Source organism: Myotis myotis, unplaced genomic scaffold, assembly GCF_014108235.1.
Source record: "Myotis myotis isolate mMyoMyo1 unplaced genomic scaffold, mMyoMyo1.p scaffold_m19_p_5, whole genome shotgun sequence".
NCBI classification, from domain to species: Eukaryota; Metazoa; Chordata; class Mammalia; order Chiroptera; family Vespertilionidae; genus Myotis; species Myotis myotis.
This window is the reverse complement of record NW_023416357.1, coordinates 63873736-63892270: the sequence shown is the minus strand read 5'-3', so window position 1 is coordinate 63892270 and position 18535 is coordinate 63873736. Positions and strand designations below refer to the sequence as shown.

Sequence of the window (18535 nt, the reverse complement as noted above, 5' to 3'; positions counted from 1 at the left end):
ATTGGTCTCTTATCACTGATGCCAATATATGCAGCTTGTTGCTGTTTCTCATTTTTTGCCTCACACCTCATATTTCTAATCCCAACTTCTTGGTTTATACTCAGCTTTCCCCTTTCTTCAAGCTCCTTATTTTTTGTTTGCTTATTCCGTTTCCTGTCATTTCCCCTACTTCCTTGACTTTCATACGGATCAGAGGACATTTCATTGATGTTACCAATATTATTACTCCTTTCATCCTGACCAAACACAGGAATATCTTCCAAGTCTCCTGACCCATTTTCAAAGGGTTCCTCCTTTGCCCCCCAGATAAGCATTTTATTCTCTTCCAGATTTGAGAAGGTTCATAATGCTACAACTGGTTGGAAATCTAATCTACATATAATGAAAGTGTTATTACATCCCTCTAGTTCAACTAAACTGTGATATGAATGAAGACAGGGATTGTTTCTTAATGTACCCAGCATCCTACACAGTACCTGGAACACTGTAGTTACCAAACAAGTGATTACTGAATGAATGAAATTCCAAGGTGAATTACAGCTTTCTCTGTATACTTTGGCATAAAGTAAGGCTTTGACAAGAGTTTCTGTAGTAAATGATAAAATTCATGACTTAAAAATATATTTAAATATAAAAACTTTAATCATGACTTCTCTTTTATACTGCTTTCAATATTTCTGGAATTCCCTGGAAATAGTACAGTAAACAGTATTACTTATAAAAGGAAACAAAATGTAGTGTGTGCCTAAATGTACACATTACATGTTACCTAATTCCACTCTAAAGACAGATTCCCCAAAGTTACTGAACAATCCATTTAATTTGAAATTGTTTAGCCTCTCCTCTCTATCAGCAAAGATAGTTCAAAGCTATCTAGACTTCCATATTCTGGTCTCTGACTATGATAGAAGCACATTTATTTTCAGAAACCTAAAAACAAGCTATTCAACTGGGATTCCATGTCCACCACCAAGCATTGTCAGGTGTCATGCTCAAGAAAGCTAGTCATAGTTCCCATGCATTATTTATGTATCATTTTCCAACTCAAGTCTTTTCTATACTTTTTTTAAATGAAAAAAAAAAAAAAGTATTTTTCCACTTCATATTGAAATTTGGGTTAAAACTAAGCAACAACTTCTTTGGTAGAATTCTAAATGGAACATTTCCTTGTTCAACCTACTATAAACCTATGATAAAAAAAATTATAGTCCTTGTATTACTTCAAAGGTATATCATCCTTATCAAAACTCATCAAAGGTTTCTACAGATGAATTAAAAATGTATAATAACGACTTTCTGGTACACCTAATCTTGCCCACCAACTTCCCCATTTACACAGGTTGCCATCTCTAACTCACATTCATTAGCCAAATGTAGTTCCTATTCTTTAGTTGTGCTTCTCCTCACAACTAGAAATAGATTGAGGCAAGAGAGGTACCTAGGATGCAAAATTTATGGAGACATTCATTCTCAGGGTTGTGCATGTGCCACCCTGTGGTTGCATGACCCTAAAAGTGAATACAGTCTTATTTTGTGTCGTAGGCATCTCTCATGCCTCACCGTAGTCCTGGCCCTACTTCTCTATTCCACCCTTACTCCTCTTACTTCTCTAATAAGCAACAAACCGAAATCTAATTCTGACAAAGCAAATATCTAAAATTAAGCAATGAATTTAACTATAATTTTGCATCCATTTAAAATCATGTTTTCAAAGAAAATCTCTTGTTCACAATGTGATGTTAGGTGAAAAATAGATGAGGCAGGAATGCTTATATACAGTAAGATTTTGGTGTATGTTTTTTGTGTGTTTTTTTCAAATGGGCACAAGTTGTATGTGCATATAAGTGACAGACCTATGTTATTTTTTACTCCCCTTCTTTTGGTGGCACCATATCAATTTATTTCTGTTGAACTACGCTTCTCTTACTCTCAATCCATGTAGTTTGGGTGGCACTAATTATGTATTCCCACTCTCAAGTTTCTGGAATGAGCACAAAGTTCCTGGAACAGGTATATGACCCAGGTGGGAACAATCAACATATTCCCTCCCCCAAGCAGTAGTTCAGGAATGAACTCAATAGGACTGATAAAACGCAATTCTGCAAGAACTAATGGGGAAGTTATCTTTCAGCTGAGGTTGCTAAACTGAAAGAACATGATAAGTATCTACTTCACAGTGAGCCAACCAGCAAAAAGAATTGCTAAGAGATGGAAAGAGATGAAGAACACTCTGAAAACATTTTGCCCCCTAGATCTAATCTCACCTGAGTTCAGGAGAGTTCAGGTGTTAAGAGATATACCTGCTACCACCTTAGAATTACTCTTGGGAAACAATTCTCTCTGGATTTCTCACATTCCTGCACAGAGACTTCTGAGCAAAAGGTACAACAGGGATATCTGCATGACAGACAGCCTTGGAAGCTCCAGACAGTGTCTCCCTACAGATAGAAACCTCCAATGAGCTTTGGAGAAGTAAGCCCTCTCCTTCCCTTCCCTGGAAGACATTACTTATATTCTTTTATTAACTTATGTTTACTAGGCTGCTTTATATTTTTATCTTTATTTACTTATATTCTAGTATAATAAACCTAAACACACTTTGCCTTTCTACCCTGGAGGGATTTGCTCAATGAGCAATCTCTCCCCTCTGCAAGGGGAGTTCCAGACTTAACAGTTACATGAGGCAATAAATTATTTTTTCTTATTTAATAATTCATTCAACAAATATTTGCTGAGAGTCTACATAGTTATGTGCCACACATTTTCTTACACAACAAAATAGACAAAAACCCCTGCCTTCATCGAAATTATATTCAAGAGAGGGAACAAATACAAAATAAATAAAATGCACAGTATTGGCAGTAATCTATACTAATAAAAGAGTAATATGCTAATTAGACCAGATGTCTTCTGGAAGTCCATCTGGACAAAGCCATAGTGGCTGCCTATGAGGGCCAAGGGGCTGGAAGAGGCGGCGGGGCTCAGAAGAGCCCAGCTGGCGTGGGAGAGGCAGTGCGGTGTGGGAGAGGTGTGGGAGAGACTCAGCAGCGTGGCCCCTTTTGCAGACGCCACAGGAGAGGTGCTGCTGCAGCCTCCGCCACTGTGGGAGAGGAGGTAGCGCCGCCACAGCTGCCGCCACCGCCCCTTTTGCAGAGGTGGGACGGGAGAGGCCTCGGCATGAGACAGTCAAGCGCCATGGCCCTTTGGCAGAGGAGGCGTGGGTGAGGGGGCTGCGTGGTCCCGGTCCCAGTACTGCCCCTTCTGCAGAGGCAGCCACAGAGGCAGCAGCGTGGGCCCAGTCCCGGCGCCATGCCTTCGCAGAGGTTGGACGGGGTGTGACCTGCTGTGCCTCAACCTCCCACCGCCTCTCCCCAGCTAGCCTGGCCCCAGATCACCCCCCACCCATGGCGGCCAGCAGTGGCAGCAGCAGCCAGGTGATGGGGGCGGTGCCTTCCCATGATCGGCCCAGTCGCCTCTCACAGAAGGAGGCCAGACTGCAGCTTAAGCCCACTCCCTGCAGGGAGCGGGCCTAAGCCATCAGTAGGACATCCCCTTAGGGCTCACAGACTGTGAGAGGGGGTAGGCCTGGCTGAGAGACCCCCCTCCCACAGTGCATGCACCAGGCCTCTAGTAAGTATTATAAAGAGAAAAAATGCAGGAAAAGGTAAGAAGTGTGAGGGAGGGAGGAGATTTCATATTTATGTTAGATGATTAAGGACTTTACAGATGAAGTGATATTTGAGCAAGGACCTAAGTAGATAAGTAAATCATATGGATATCTGGAGGGAGATTCTAGGCAAGGAGAACAGTAAGTATTTAAGAAAGAGCAAGGAGGCCTGCAGGGAGTAAATGGTAGAGTCAAGAGAAAAATCTGAGTTCAGAGAAAGATCTTTCATGAGAGAGGGAGAGCAGGACCACAAAACTACCTCATTTGAGGACCCTGAGCTTGTACTCAGAGTTACATGGGAAGCAACTAAAACATTCTGAGTAAAGAAGTGACTTGGTCTCTTACTTTTCAAAAGGATGGCACTAATATTCTGAGAGCAACAGCAGTAGCAGGGAGACTTGTTAGGAGTTACATACAAGGAGAGAAAGGGCAGTATTGAACTAGAGTGACCCTAATAGAGGTGGTGAGAGCTGGTAGATTTCAGACATATTTTGAAGCCACAGAATATGCTGAAAGATTGTGTGGGGGAAGTGAAAGAAAAAGAGTCAAGAATAACTTCAAGGTTTGAAGTCTCAACAGAAACAAGGGAAGTGTTGCCATTTACAGAGATGGTGTTACAGGCAGTTAGACAAACATGAACAGAGCAAGGACGATGGCCCGGGTACAGAAACTCACCAGGGGAAAAAGCCCTGGATGACTAGCACGCAGCAAAACTGGGAAACAAGGACCTTGCTCCCAGGGTAACCTTTCCTCCCCTAGCATAGTGCTGCTCATGCAGTTTGGACCCCATAATCTTTTCCTCCCTAAAGATAACATCTAGGCCTCAGTTGTAGGTCCAGAAAAGCAGCAAAACCAGACAAGTGATCCTGGCTGCCTCAGGACCAGCAGCACTGACTAATGACCCCCTGCCCTGGCCCCAAACAACCAGTGGAGATCATGACCTTGAAAGAGCACACCTGGAAAGCTGATGAATAGTCTATTGAAACCGTTTCCTGAGACCTCCCCGAAGATTTCCACCTGCAAGGGAGAAATAAATACACTCAGGATGAAGGACCCCATGTGCTCTCTCCCCCAGGGGAGCGTGCCCTCATCATTTGCTTCCATCCGTCTTCCATCTAAGGGACTCCATGAGACCTGAAACCAGGGGAGCAATGGGCAGTAGCAGCTCGTCCCAGGCTAAACCCCTGAACCTATCTCCAAGGCCCCCTTTTCTCTGACTTCCCAGTGAGCCAGAGCAGCCCAGCCTAGGTTCTCTTATTGCTTCATCTATACCCTTCCTTGTTTCACTGTCCTAAATATATTTTTGCTGAGGTCAATACATTCTTGCTTGCTTTTCTACACTTTGTCTCTTGATTGAAATCTTTGCCTCAAGAAGACAAGAACCAAAGTCTCCTCGCCTGGCCGGTAACAATGGAAGCCTAACGAATATAAAAATTTATGCCAAAATCAGGTAATACAAGTAGAACTGAGTCAATAATAGAAAGTGAAGGGAATCTGGTATCCCTCTATTGTAGGATGTGAAGTCAGCAATCCTTAATAAGCAAAAACAGCTGGTAAACTGCCAACTCTTGTAAGTAGGGCTATGTGCCTACTAAGGATGGAACTATGGAGTACTCAGTAAAAATGTTAGGGTGCTGGTATATTGCCTATTATGTAGCAGTATTCAGAAGTCCTTCAAAAAAGCAGCATACTTTGAGTGGCCTTAATAAAACAAAAATCTTTTCTGTCTTTCATTATAAATCCAAGATGGCTCATACTGCAACTTACAAGGTTGAAAATAAAATATTCCTAAACTAAAATTAGGCTCTTAACCACACAAAAACAAAAACTGAGAAAAGCCTAATGTTCCAGGCTCCTACCCAAGCTTTCTACAAAGAAGATATTTACCCATTATCAAGAACCATGCACTGTGAAACATCTGGGAGCAGGGACAAGTTAGCTGTGCATTGTTACCTCAAGAAGTATCTCTGGATGGCCTAGAGACAGAAGCCAAGAAGGAAATTGAGAAGACTAGGATTTGTATGGTTTTTCAACCTCAGCACTACTGGCATTTTGGACTGGGACACTCTTTGTTGTGGGGGGCTGTCCTGTAGGATGCTTAACAGTATCCTTGGGATCTAACTAGATGCTAGCAACACCTACCTACTCAGCCCCACTGTGACAATAAAAATGTCTCCAGACACTGCCAAATGTCCCTGAAGTATCAATTGCCTTTGTTGGAGAACCACTGGATTAGAGTGATGGGCAAAGTTGTTCGGAGACATACCAGGCAATGGTCTGATTCAAGAACTAGCATTTGAGCTTTGGATACTTGGGAGAAGTTGATCAAATGCAAGGAAATTTTTTTTTAACTTGGTTTTTAAAAGTTGTATTGCCAAAAAACTCCCAAAAAAGGTTTGTTACTGTTCAATTTCTAAGACGGTTCCCGGGACCCCAAGCCCTCATCAACATTAAATGAACTGTGAAGCAGTACAGTCCCCACTAAGGGAATCTTTCTCAATACTCATCTTCTCTGAGACCAGGGGTGAAAAGAATAAACATAATCCCAGGAAGATCCAGGGGCAGCCATACTGGCTAATCAAAACTCTTATGACACTGCCAGAGTCCTTGCCATTCCTGGCCAATGAAATATGTACATATCATGGATTGGAAAACCTCTGTAGGTTGTTTCTCCTTTTTCTCTTTTCTAATTGAGAGTTTTTACTGTCTTTATGCTATTCTCCTAACACTGAACACTTTCTTTATTACAATCAGTTATACAGTATTTATCATTTAACAATAAGTTCATAGGCCCTCAGCCTAACAATTCAAGAAGAACTGACAATATTACCCAGAGATCCTTGACTTAAAGTTAGATACAGCAATTAAACAAGTCTTTGAGTTGTCTTCCTTTGTTGGGGGGCAGGTGGTAAATACATCGGAAGTTGCAAGTCAAAGATTTGCACTATGTTAAGAGAGGGCATTTTTTCAAAGGTGTATACATATATAATGGAGCAAATGTATGCACACTGGGAAAATTTATAGTGAAAATCTTTTGGTTATATTGTCCAGTGTGCACTACCCCTTCCCATGGTCATAGTACCTTCTTTTTCTTTCAGTGACCCCACCCACCTTGACTCTTAGTCTGTGTGGTTCAGACAATGTGGCTGACCACAGTTCCTGTTCCCTGTTCCAACAGTTAGCACCTGGTCCAGACATGGCCTGTCATCCTTTGCTATCTCCCTAACCACAGGACCAATGATGAAATATGACCCGAGTTATTTAATGAGATATAATCCTAGGACTAATGCTAAAATGGGTAAGAGAAGCTCTTTTTGTGTTGGGCTTGCTAAACTGAAAGAGTGTAAGCCTAGAGCAGTGATGGCGAACCTTTTGAGCTAGGCGTGTCAGCATTTTGAAAAACCCTAACTTAACTCTGGTGCCGTGTCACATACAGAAATTTTTTGATATTTGCAACCATAGTAAAACAAAGATTTATATTTTTGATATTTATTTCATATATTTAAATGCCATTTAACAAAGAAAAATCAACCAAAAAAATGAGTTCGCGTGTCACCTCTGACACACGTGTCATAGGTTCGCCATCACTGGCCTAGAGCCATCTGAGAGAGGTCTAAATGGAGAAAGCCTACCTGAATGTATATCTAACACAAGAGAAAGCCACTGGGCATGTCCTGAGGCTACTAAGCCCACGGAACCCATCTGCACCTGAAGAGTACATTCCTGTGAACCCAAGTGCCCTGAACTAGTATGAGTAAGGTTTTGATCTTATATAACTGATAAAATTTAAGAATCTAATATGATTACCTGTTATCAGATGAAATTATCGGTTTTCAAATGGAAAAATTGAAGTCATAAGAATTAAATTATTTGTCTAAATTCATACAACTAATTACTGGTGTCACAGATTCAACCCTAACTAGGCCTGGTTGTAATATCGATGCTCTTTCTACTACATCATATTCCCAGAAAAACACTCTGAAACTCCTCTATGCTTTATAATTATCTGCAACCATAAGGTAAGTCCTTACATGGAATGAATACTCTATTAACATTTGTTGAGTGGCCAAAAAAGGAAAGAAGATTCATATGTCTTCTCTCTGTCCCATTCCTGCAATAACTAGCCTCTTGTGTAACACAGAGCATTTCTGTATTATTTTTATAATGAAGGCTACCTCAAGGACATGTCTATTTCTTTACCATCTTATCTTCTTTCACAGAATGCCATTTCCAGTCCCAGGGTAAATCAAGATCCAAAATACAAATAGGAATCAGAACCTTAGAAAGATGCCATCAGCGAGGTCTAGCTACTATTCTGTTATAATTAAACTAGAGGCCTGGTGCACGAAATTCATGCACTGGGGGGTGGGGGTCCCTCAGCCCAGCCTGACCCTCTCACAGTCCGGGAACCCTCAGTGGATGTCCTACTGACGGCCACAGTCTGGCAGCAGAGGCTTGGAGCAGGAGCCCTCTGTGTTGATCTCTCAGGCTCCTGGCCTCGCTTGCGTGTTGTTCTCTCCCTTGAGCTATGGCCAGGGTGGGGTGCTGCCTACAGGCCCCGCTAGCCTGCTTGTGGATCATCATGACGACCCGCGAGCAGGCCCTGCAGGGTGCTGCCTGCTGGGGGCTGCCTGCAGGCAGCACTTTCCTGCTCAGGGATCGCAGCGGCGACCCAGGAGCAGGCCCTGCTGGGGGCTGCCTGTCACCTTGCTTGCCTGCTCCAGGGACGCGCGACCTGCTCGTGGGTCACCCAGGCAATGCCTGCTGGGCTCACATTGCCAGGGTGACACCGCCAGCGTCCTGCCCCGCTGCTATGGGTGCCACCCTCTTTGTCGTGGAGTTATGGTTAATTTCCATATTACTCTTTTATTAGATAGGGTGTAAAACTTGAAAAAGGACACCACATCATCTGTAAGAGACATATTGTTGTTTATGTTAATATTTTAGGATATTTGTATACTACATTAACTTCTAGAAAGTATCAGCTATTTATAAACAGTCACATCTCTTTCAAATATTATTGCTGAGGGTGAGAGAGAAGGGGAGCAAAACAGGATTTATGAATATAACAAGCCGAACATTTTCAAGAAGTCCATCTAAAAACAATGCGCATTTTTGTCAGAACACTCAATAACAATGTTTCACAAGTCAACTTTTGTTTCCCTAGAAGGTATGGTAGACTGATTCACATCCAGATCAAAGACACTGGATTCATAGTTCTTTTTTTTAAAACTTACTCAAAAATGTCTATTTTCTGGCTAAGATCCATCAGTTTCTTAGGCCTCTTTACTTTTTCTTCACTTCTAACAGCTGGCTTTCCTTTCAGAAAAATATTTTACAAAGAACCAATATATTATCATTAACCAGAGCTATAACATACAACAACCTCAGACAGAGAACAAGCCAAGATGTGGACACTGGGCAGTGAGCTAGGATCATGCACATCTTAGGGTCTCGCTTCCAATAATAGGAATTCATTTCAGCAAAACTGCAAATACAACATGGACCTTTAGATTCACTTCCAAATAATTAAAACTGACTTTAAATCCAGGACTGCTAATTGTTCACTTTATTTAAACACCATTGTATTCATTTCAGGTTTAGCATAAGAAAGACCTAAATGCAAATCCTAGGTCTCCTTGGATGAATGATGTGACCTGAAATTGGTTCCAGATCATAAAAAGAAAACATTGACACGCTATCCAATTTACAGGGTTAAAAACAAAAAAATGTACAAAAAGTGTCTAGAACTTTTAGTAAACACCAAACAAATATTAGTGCCCTTCTCCCATAACGATATCTGAATCCACATAATTTACTAAAAAACTTTTACAACCTGACCGTGTCGCTTAGTGGTTGAGAGTCGACCTATGAACCAGGAGGTCACCTTTGGATTCCTGGTCAGGACACATGCCCAGGTTGCAGGCTCGATCCCCAGGGGAAGGGAGTGGGTGCAGGAGGCAGCCAATCAATGATTCTTTCTCATCATTGATGTTTCTCTCTCTCTCTCCCTCTCCCTTCCTCTCTGAAATCAATAAAAATATATATTAAAAAACTTTTACAGACAGAAACTGTTTCTACTCTGGAGGTTAAAATGTTGAGGAGGGGTGTAAAAAGGAATACACATACACAAATAATAACACAAATCTAATATAATACATTGCGTTGCTTAGATCCCTTTAATTATTCTACTACTGTAAATGTACTCAATACATGGAAAGTAAAGAGGCCTGCTAAAGTGATGATACTGAACCAGATATATGTTTAGAGTAAATTCAGAATGGATGTTAAATGTGACAGTGATTGGATCTGTGTCATTAGAAAGTCCACCATACAACACAGACTCCATAGTTAAGCAAAAAAAGTAATGCTTGAAAATGTTTCCTTTGATTTCAAGCAAAGCAGACTTTGCAAAACCTTAGTGAAAACTGAAATGATGATTAACCTGCATAAGAGTGTATAGAAAGCATGTGATTATGAAGGAAATATAATTAAAGAGAAAGGACACTGTATAAAGCTTTTCATGTAGCTGTTAGTTAGGGTGGCTACCAACCCAATTGTCACCAAAACTGAATATTGGCAGAAGACTCAAATTTTTCTTTGTATAATGTGAAATTACAAAAGAGCCCCACCAAATGACTAGAAAAACGTGGGAAATCCCACCAAGCTAAGCATTCAGAGAGCAAAAAGGGGCACAAACAGAAGTCTCCATCTCCAAGGAGACGACAAACCCAAGAAACAGCAACAAGCATTACAGTGATCAAGGACTAACTCTTGGACTTTGAGACTATACTAGGAATACTCTTGTTCTGCAAACCTGGGGACACAAGAGTCAGGAATAAGAGCCTTTCCATGTGTCCTACAGATGTAATGCTACGCCATCAGCCTTCATTTTGGAAGCAAAATATGGTTTAACAACTTTAATGACTCGAGTCCTATTATAAAATTGTTAAGGATCTGAAGGCCTCAGTTAAAATTTTCAATTCAATTTTACTGTATTTTATAAAGCTAGCTATAACCGAGATCCATAAAACTTTCGAGAAATGCCACTTGCTAATGTTAAGGATCTAATGAACATTGTTCTTGTAAGTCTTCATTTCTAACTGAATATTATACATACTACATCCACACAGGATGAGCTATTTTGAAGCAACCTCCTTCACAGCAATGTAATTTTAAAGATACTTTTCTGACTGAGCCAATGTAAAAAGCATTTTTATATACTAAATGCCTAGAATATGAGTATTCTAGTATTCAGTTTCTCCTTCTCCTAAAACTACTTGTCCCACTATGGAAATTTATTTTCTGCAAATAAAATAATTTATATAGAAAGCTAATTTCAATTTTTCTACAGTAACTAGTGTTATTTTATTTACAATAAAGACCATAGTGCTGTGACTCAAATGTTTAAATGTTTGTTATCGGTTACTCTGATTTTGAACTGTAAGACTCTTCATTATCAATTAACACAAATTTAGCAATCTTTTCTTCTACAGCAGTGGTTCTCAACCTTCCTAATGCCACAACCCTTTAATACAGTTCCTCATGTTGTGGTGACCCCCAACCATAAAATTATTTTCGTTGCTACTTCATAACTGTAATCTTGCTACTGTTATGAATCGTAATGTAAATATCTGATATGCAGGATGTATTTTCATTGTTACAAATTGAACATAATTAAAGCACAGTGATTAATGACAAAAACAATATGTAATTATATATGTGTTTTCCGATGGTCTTAGGCGACCCCTGTGAAAGAGTCATTCGACCCCCAAAGGTGTCGCGACCCGCAGGTTGAGAACCGCTGTTCTACAGCATTACAATACTGATTTTATAAAGTGAAGAGGCATGCATTTAGAAAAATGTATAACTTGGATGCCAGCTGTAGTACTGTAAGGGTTACAAATAATAGTTACACACTTTTTTTAATGACTCACTTTCCTCAATAAATCAGAGAAGATTCAAGTTTATCCCAACAATGACGTCATTTTCAGTCACTTGTATCCTGGTATGCTTTCTTGAGCAGAAGAGAACAAAATGGAATTACAGAGCATGGCAGGGAACTGCACATTAGTGTACGTCACACATGTAAATATATTGTACAGGTGGGAAATAATATTGACAATCACTGACTTAGATGACAAAACCTTTGTTTTACTGCTGGATGAGGCAATAAGGACTATCAGGTTCAACTCCTAAGTCTTCACTCAGTTCAGTGCTTGCTTCACAACACCCAATAACTACAGGCTGGACTGAGCATTTAAATTGTATGTGCTTTTGAGAATTAAAACCCTACGCTCATAGAAAACACATTTTGACATAGGGATACTTATAAAATACTGCTACTTAAAAAATAATCATATATTAGCGAGAGGCAAAAGACACTCAACTAAGAGTTTTATGTAATTACATTTGAAAATACAGTTTTAAGTTTTAAACAGAGTAAGTAAATGTGGTTTAAACAGAGTAAGTAAATGTGGGGGGAACACTAGAGGTTTAAGAAAGTAATAGTTTTTCTGTACCCACTTTTAAGCAAATATTTGTAGTTTAAATGAAAGGAATTTTGGGAAACTATCTAACAATAGATGATACTCTAAGGTAAAAGAAAAATAATTCAGGAATTCAGACAAACTAGACATATTTTGAGGTAAACAGCATTTAAATTTCTGACTACCCTACTGGAATGGAATAATTGAAGAACTATAAAAGAACAGCTAATCAGAGATATTTCTAATTATTTGCTCTTCAGTACAAATGCAAATGTCATTTAATTTAAGTGAACATAATATAATTATTTTCATTTTCTAAGTCTGAATTTAGGGGCTTTTAGGATGCTAGAATAAATACAGTAATACTAGGAGAGACAAAATTAAAGTTATAATGTATGAAACCTACATAACATGGAACTTTCTAAATTCAGGCATTTTTCTATCATTTCTTCTTCATTAAATAACCTTGTGAGGCAATTTAATCATCCAGTTTTATTGATGAGAAAACTGGTTTAAAGAGATTAAATAACTTCCCCCAAATACCACAAAATAAATTCCTGATTTCTGATAAAAACCCAGATTATCTGGCTTCCAAAAAAATGAATCTTGCCCTGGCCAGTGTTTCTCAGTGGTTAGATCATCTGCCTGCGGAATGAAGGGTCACGGTTCAATTCCCTGTCAAGGGCATGTGCCTGGGTTGCAAGTTCAATCCCTGGCTCACCCCTGTGTCGATGTTTCTCTCCCTCTCCCTCCCTCTCCTTTCTCCCTCTCCTTCCTTTCTCTCTCTCTCTCTCTCTCTCTCTCTCTCTCTCTCCTGGCTCACCCCTGTGTCGATGTTTCTCTCCCTCTCCCTCCCTCTCCTTTCTCCCTCTCCTTCCTTTCTCTCTCTCTCTCTCTCTCTCTCTCTCTCTCTCTCTCTCTCTCTCTGTCTCTCTGTCTGTCTCTCTGTCTCTCTGTCTCTCCTTGCCTTCCTCCCTCCCTCCCTGCCTTCCACTCTCTCTGAAAGTCAATTGGGTGAGAATTAACAAAAAAATATAATGAATATTCTTTCACTGTATACACTGTACGCTGTCACCGAGCAAAAAACACCTACTTTAAAATTGTCTTTTAATTAAAATCTTCTAAAGGAGGAGACAATGTCAAGTTTATAGTAAGTGGTGATGATGTATAGACTAAAAATTAGTCATGCTTTAATAAGTGTATATGAATGTTTGGGGAAAAATTCTAAATCATGCGTGACAATTAAATTTTTAAAAGCTGAATATACAATATCCCAAAAGTGAAGAAATCTGAAAATTTCTATAGAAAGGCACTAAATAAACTTCATCTTACCTAGATATTTTAACTTTTTTTTACCCAATATTTTGAATTCCAAAGAAAAAACTCCAGAGGCCCCATGCTGTGTCAGCCATAAAATAATTTCATACAGGTAACTAGGATTATATTTATATTTATGAAATAAGGAGATCATTGCTTGGGTCAGATTCTTTTGCTCTAACTCCAATATGTCTTGCATTTATTCCTTTCCAGTTTCCTTCCAGATCTTGGAGCCTTCTTCTTATTTAGGATAACTGAGTCTCAAGTTCAGGAAGTCTTACAAGTTTAGATGCAAGTGCAGATATACTGCAATGAAAACTGTAAAATTGCAATGGTAGGTAGTATTACCAAAAAAAAAAGAAAGTTTCAGTTATTTTCCAACACATTAACTATGGTGGAATTATCAGTGACTTTCTTTTCTATAGTTTTACTAAGTTTATTTTAAAGCATTTAACTTTTATAACCCTATCTAATAAAAGTATAATATGCAAATTAACCATCACTCCATCACAAAGATGGCAGCACCCATAGCCACAAGAGGGTGGCACCCAGTCCCTTCAGCCCCGCCGGAGTCCCCCAGTCCTGGGGGGGCAACCGCTGAGAGCAGGCAGCATGAGCGGCCTGGCAGAATGCTTGCTTTGTTGCTGCAGCGACGAGGCAAGCATTCCGCCCTGGCCACGGAGGGCCTCTGGACAGCGTGCGCGGAGTGGTTGGGGCGGGAAGCTTGCGCCATCACCGCGGCAACGAGGCAAGGGTCCTGCCCCAGCCGTGGAGGGCCTCTGGGCTGCAGAGAGCCTCTGGGCAGCGGGTGTGGAGTGGCCAGGCCCTGCAGAGAGCAGAGAATCATGGGGAGTGGGCCTAAGCCATCAGGGCTCCCAGATTGGAGAGGACTCCCCTGAGGGCTCCCAGATTGGAGAGGGTGCAGGTCAGGCTGAGGGACCCACCCCCGTGCACAAATTTTGTGCACCGGGCCTCTAGTAAAAATTAAAAAGGAAGAAGAAACGAAAAAACAGAAGGCGGGGGGGGGGGGGGGGGACTTAGAGATTGATTAAAAAAAATCTAAGAATCTTATTCTTTCCAAAGTTCCAAAACTATGACCTGCGTATTCCCTTTAATCCCTCAGCAATATGGTAAAATAAACACACATAAATATGTCAAAGACAAGTGAGATATTTAAAAAATGTATTAATCCAAAGATCTATAAATTCTATAGCTCTTAATTGCAATAGTTGAGAAATTAGTTATAAAAATGATATAAGTATGAAAAATGATTCTGGGGTAAACTAAAACTAGTAAACAGGATTTAAATAGTTAAAGAGCCCTGGCCAGGTGGCTCAGCTGGTTGGAGCATAAAGTGCATCATAAATAGTTAAAGAGAGTCCATTACAAAAATACATTCTTATTCCAAAACCACATATTTAGATTGATCCAATTTATTAAGTATGTTACCAATGCACTGCATAATTCATAGCCCCTTGGACCTGTCTTCAAAAAAAGATGCTTATTTAAAAATCAAGTACAAAACTAGAATCTATTAACATGGGAGTCCAATTTTAGAACTAAACTTTTGTGTAACAAGTTCACTAGATATTCACTTTTTCTGATTACCAAAATGCAATTTACTCATCTGGGCCTTGATTTACAAAGATGATGACTTCTTAACTCACAAGCATACTTTATAACAATCTCATGGAATTGAACTGCTATAGGTTTTATAAACACTACTTCCATCTACAAATAGAAATAAGTACCTTACAATATTTTGGAGTGATACATAGTTATGCTGGTTTTCTAACTTGATCACTTCAGTTCCTCTGTTCCTTATATTTATTATGTAACAACTGTCTTAAAAATGTTATTGCTGTGTAGGTAGTTACTGAACAATTCAAGTTTTCTGCCACTGGAGGAAAGAAAATGGCAAGTTTGAAATGGTCACAGACCAGAGTTATAGTTACCTAACAGTTGAAGATGATCTGAAAGTGAATTTTCTACCAAAAGCCTAGACTGTTTCTTCCAAACTACTGACAACAAACTTTGAAGTAGGACAGAAGCTGCATTAACTGGACCCTAAATAACTGTACATGGTATATGTTTTATGCTGCCAACCATCCGTGTGGAGGAGAAACAGATCTTCAACAAAGGCCTTTCATGGAAGAAGATAGAGAAAACGTTTCCACATTCATGGAAGAAAAACGGAAAACGTGTCCGCATATGCCTATGTGCTCTCTTACTGCATTCCCAATACCTTTGGAAACAGTTCCCTTGGTTCAAGAATACTAGCAGAAAATTATTCCTGGATTACAAGATATACCCAGCCTTCCTTGGCATTAACTGGCAAACTTGTGGCTCTTCGTAAATGTCTCTCTTAATACCACATGGATGAACCAAGGCTACAACACTGAGGTAGTGAAATTATACTTTGCAATATTCTGTTGTTTTTAATCCTATTCCCATTCCATAGGTTGAAAAGCATTTTCTAGTCTTTAATCACTAAAATAGTTTTGGTCTATTCTTGTTGATTTTTACTTTATACTTTTATATACAGTGACTCCATTTGAGAACTTTATTATCTTAAAATACCTGGAGGAAAACGGTATACTACCCCCTTAGAGCCCTTGATGTCAGAGTGACAGTGAGACCACCACGATTATATGCAGCCTCTTACCAATTAAGAAGATGGAGCCTTCTTTTAAGCATAAGGCGAACGAATATCAAAGGCTACAAGCCTTAATACGTTTTTAGATTTGGGGTTGCACAGCACTGGATAACGTCACTAATGTGCAAAGTAAAAAGCGACAACTTCACAGTTAACTCCTTATCGTTTGTGCATGATGTACCCCAGCCAGGCGGTACCAATACCAACCCAAACGGTGTGTTTAAGAAAAGTTGGTACTAAGGGAAACGCCAATGGCAGGAAGCTGACCCAAAGGTGCCTCCCAACACTCTTCACCCCAAAATGGCAAGGAGAGTGCAAAACCTCCCCGGCTGCAGCGGCTTCACACTTAGTAAGAGTTCATCTCTTGGCTGGCTCTTTGGAGTCCCCTCGGGCCCAGAAAGGACCAGGGTCCCGACAGGACCTGGGATGCAAGGTGAGGGGTAAAGGTAGGCGGAGAGGGAGCTGACCTGCGGGAGAACAGCGGGGCTCGGACTGCAGCGGGGAGGGGCGGGGGATTGTCAAGGGCGATGCAGGGCCCCAGCGGTAGGAATTGGGGAGCACCTAGGGGTCCGGGTGGCCGCCACAGCTGGGGGGCCGCGCCAGGGGAGAAGCTACCCGAGAAAGGGGATGTGGGCGTGATGGGCGGTGCCGATCGTCCTCCCACCACCTCCCCACACCCCGCAGACCCCCGACCCGGCGACGGGGCGGGGCTGTGGCGCCCGCCTCAGCCTTTACGCGCCGGCACCCGCCCCCTCAAGCTCCGGTCCCCGGTGGGTGGGAGGGGCGGGCCTCGCGGGGCCGGGTGGGCAGCGCGGCCCCAAACCCGAAGCAGGAATGCTCCGCCGCGGGCGCCGGACGGGCGGGAGACCCCGCAGCTCGGGGCGGGAGGGTGGGGGTGGCTGAGGGCGTAGGAAGAGCATTCGGCGCAGCCGCCGCAGCCCGGACAGAGTCGCCGGCACCCTTCTGCGGACAGGAGTGTAGCCCCCGCTCTCCGCCGGCTTCCCTCCGCTTCCCCCCTCCCCCGGCGTTGCCCCGGGCAACAGCGCCCGCCGCCCGCCGCGCGAAACTCACTTACCTAGAACCTGACAAGCAGGAGCCCCTCAGACCCGGGAGCCAGTCACCACCCCGCGTCACGGGGCCGCCGCAGCCAATGGGCGCCGCTGTCACAAGTCTCTACGGCCAATCCAGCTGCGCTCCGGTCTCGGGGCACCTCGAGGCCTCAGCCAATGGGCACGAGCGGAAGGCGGCGCAGCCGGCCGGCCCCCAGCCCCCTCCTCCACCACCTCCCTGGAGGCGGGGCGCGGCCGATTGGCCCGGGCCCCGGAGGGTGGGACTCGGGCTCTCGGCCGGGCGGGCGTGTGCGGGGCCGGGCGGGCGTGTGCGGACCCGGGCGGCGGGCGCGGCCAGGGGGGGTGCGTGGGGCGCGGCCGCCGCCCTCGGGATCCGCTCCCCAGCCCGGGTGGGGTCCCGAAGTCCTGCTGTTTGCGCGGCTCCCTCGGGCCCTGCAGCCCGCTCCTCCAGCGGGTGCCCCGGGCTGGCGAGTGGGAGCGAGGGCGGGATGCGCCCGAGGCGGACGGCGGCGTCACAGGAAACTTTGGGAGACTCGCCGGGCCCTGCCGGGAAGTGGCCAGGCCGGGAGTGATAAGCTGGGGCCGCCTGCGAGGGACTACCCCGCCGATCGCCGCCGGAAAGGAATTCGGAGGGTGGGGGCGGAGGCGTGATTGAAATGCTCCAAGTGCCCGCGGGGCACTGGCGATCCCCGGGGCTGCTTTGGGATCGCGGACCCCGACCCCTAGCTGCGCACCCGTCACCTTCAGGATCGGTCCCTTTTTGCTGTACGTTTAGCTTCCATCAGTTGTAACTTTAGAGTGGTTTTCAGCTTCTTCAAAGGAGTCAATTCCTTGAAGGCAGGAACTGGGTCTTTCTCACCCCTGAACTCCCGCGCCTGGGACTCCTAAGAAAAGGCGACAGCCTCGATGCTAGAATTGGGATAGATGCTGTTCAAAAGCATCCTGTGGGTGGTCCTTACAGTGAAAGCTCTTACCTCTTTGAGAGACTAGAATGCGTGGACCCAAATTGGTTTGTTCTTCCAGTGAGACTGCAGCGTCCTTCCCCAAAAGAATTTAGTAGAAAATGAGTAACGTGAGCTAAGAAAGATAACTAGGTGCTCTGTTAACAGCATGATCGGTATTAGTCACTATTCAAGGGTGTGTTCCCGTAACCGACTTTTTAAGGCATTGTATCATGTACTTGGGTTGAACCACATTCTTTGCCTGGAGCGAATCTAACTTCAATCAACCTCACCTCCACACTACACCCCTTTAAAACATTTACGTGGGAGCCAAAGAAGAGGGGTGACTATTTTTTTCTAAACAGGGTTATTTATTTGACCATAGTGAAAGCCCT

The 18535-nt window shown here is 42.8% G+C and overlaps 1 protein-coding gene across 18 annotated transcripts in view; it reads right to left on the bottom strand.

Moving 5' to 3' along the window:
- FER (FER tyrosine kinase) overlaps positions 1 to 18325 on the bottom strand; it is a 305227-nt gene extending 286902 nt beyond the window's left edge. For 11 of the 18 annotated variants that reach the window (XR_004967573.1, XR_004967574.1, XR_004967575.1 and 8 more), the window contains exon 1: positions 18174 to 18325. The gene's annotated coding sequence lies outside the window, so the exon portion shown is untranslated. Of the gene's footprint in view, positions 1 to 4623; positions 4678 to 11604; positions 11685 to 17204; positions 17457 to 17940; positions 18089 to 18173 lie in introns of those variants that run through there. The other 7 variants (XM_036309533.1, XM_036309534.1, XM_036309538.1 and 4 more) reach the window with 7 other exon arrangements.
- Between the last annotated feature and the right edge of the window lie 210 nt (positions 18326 to 18535).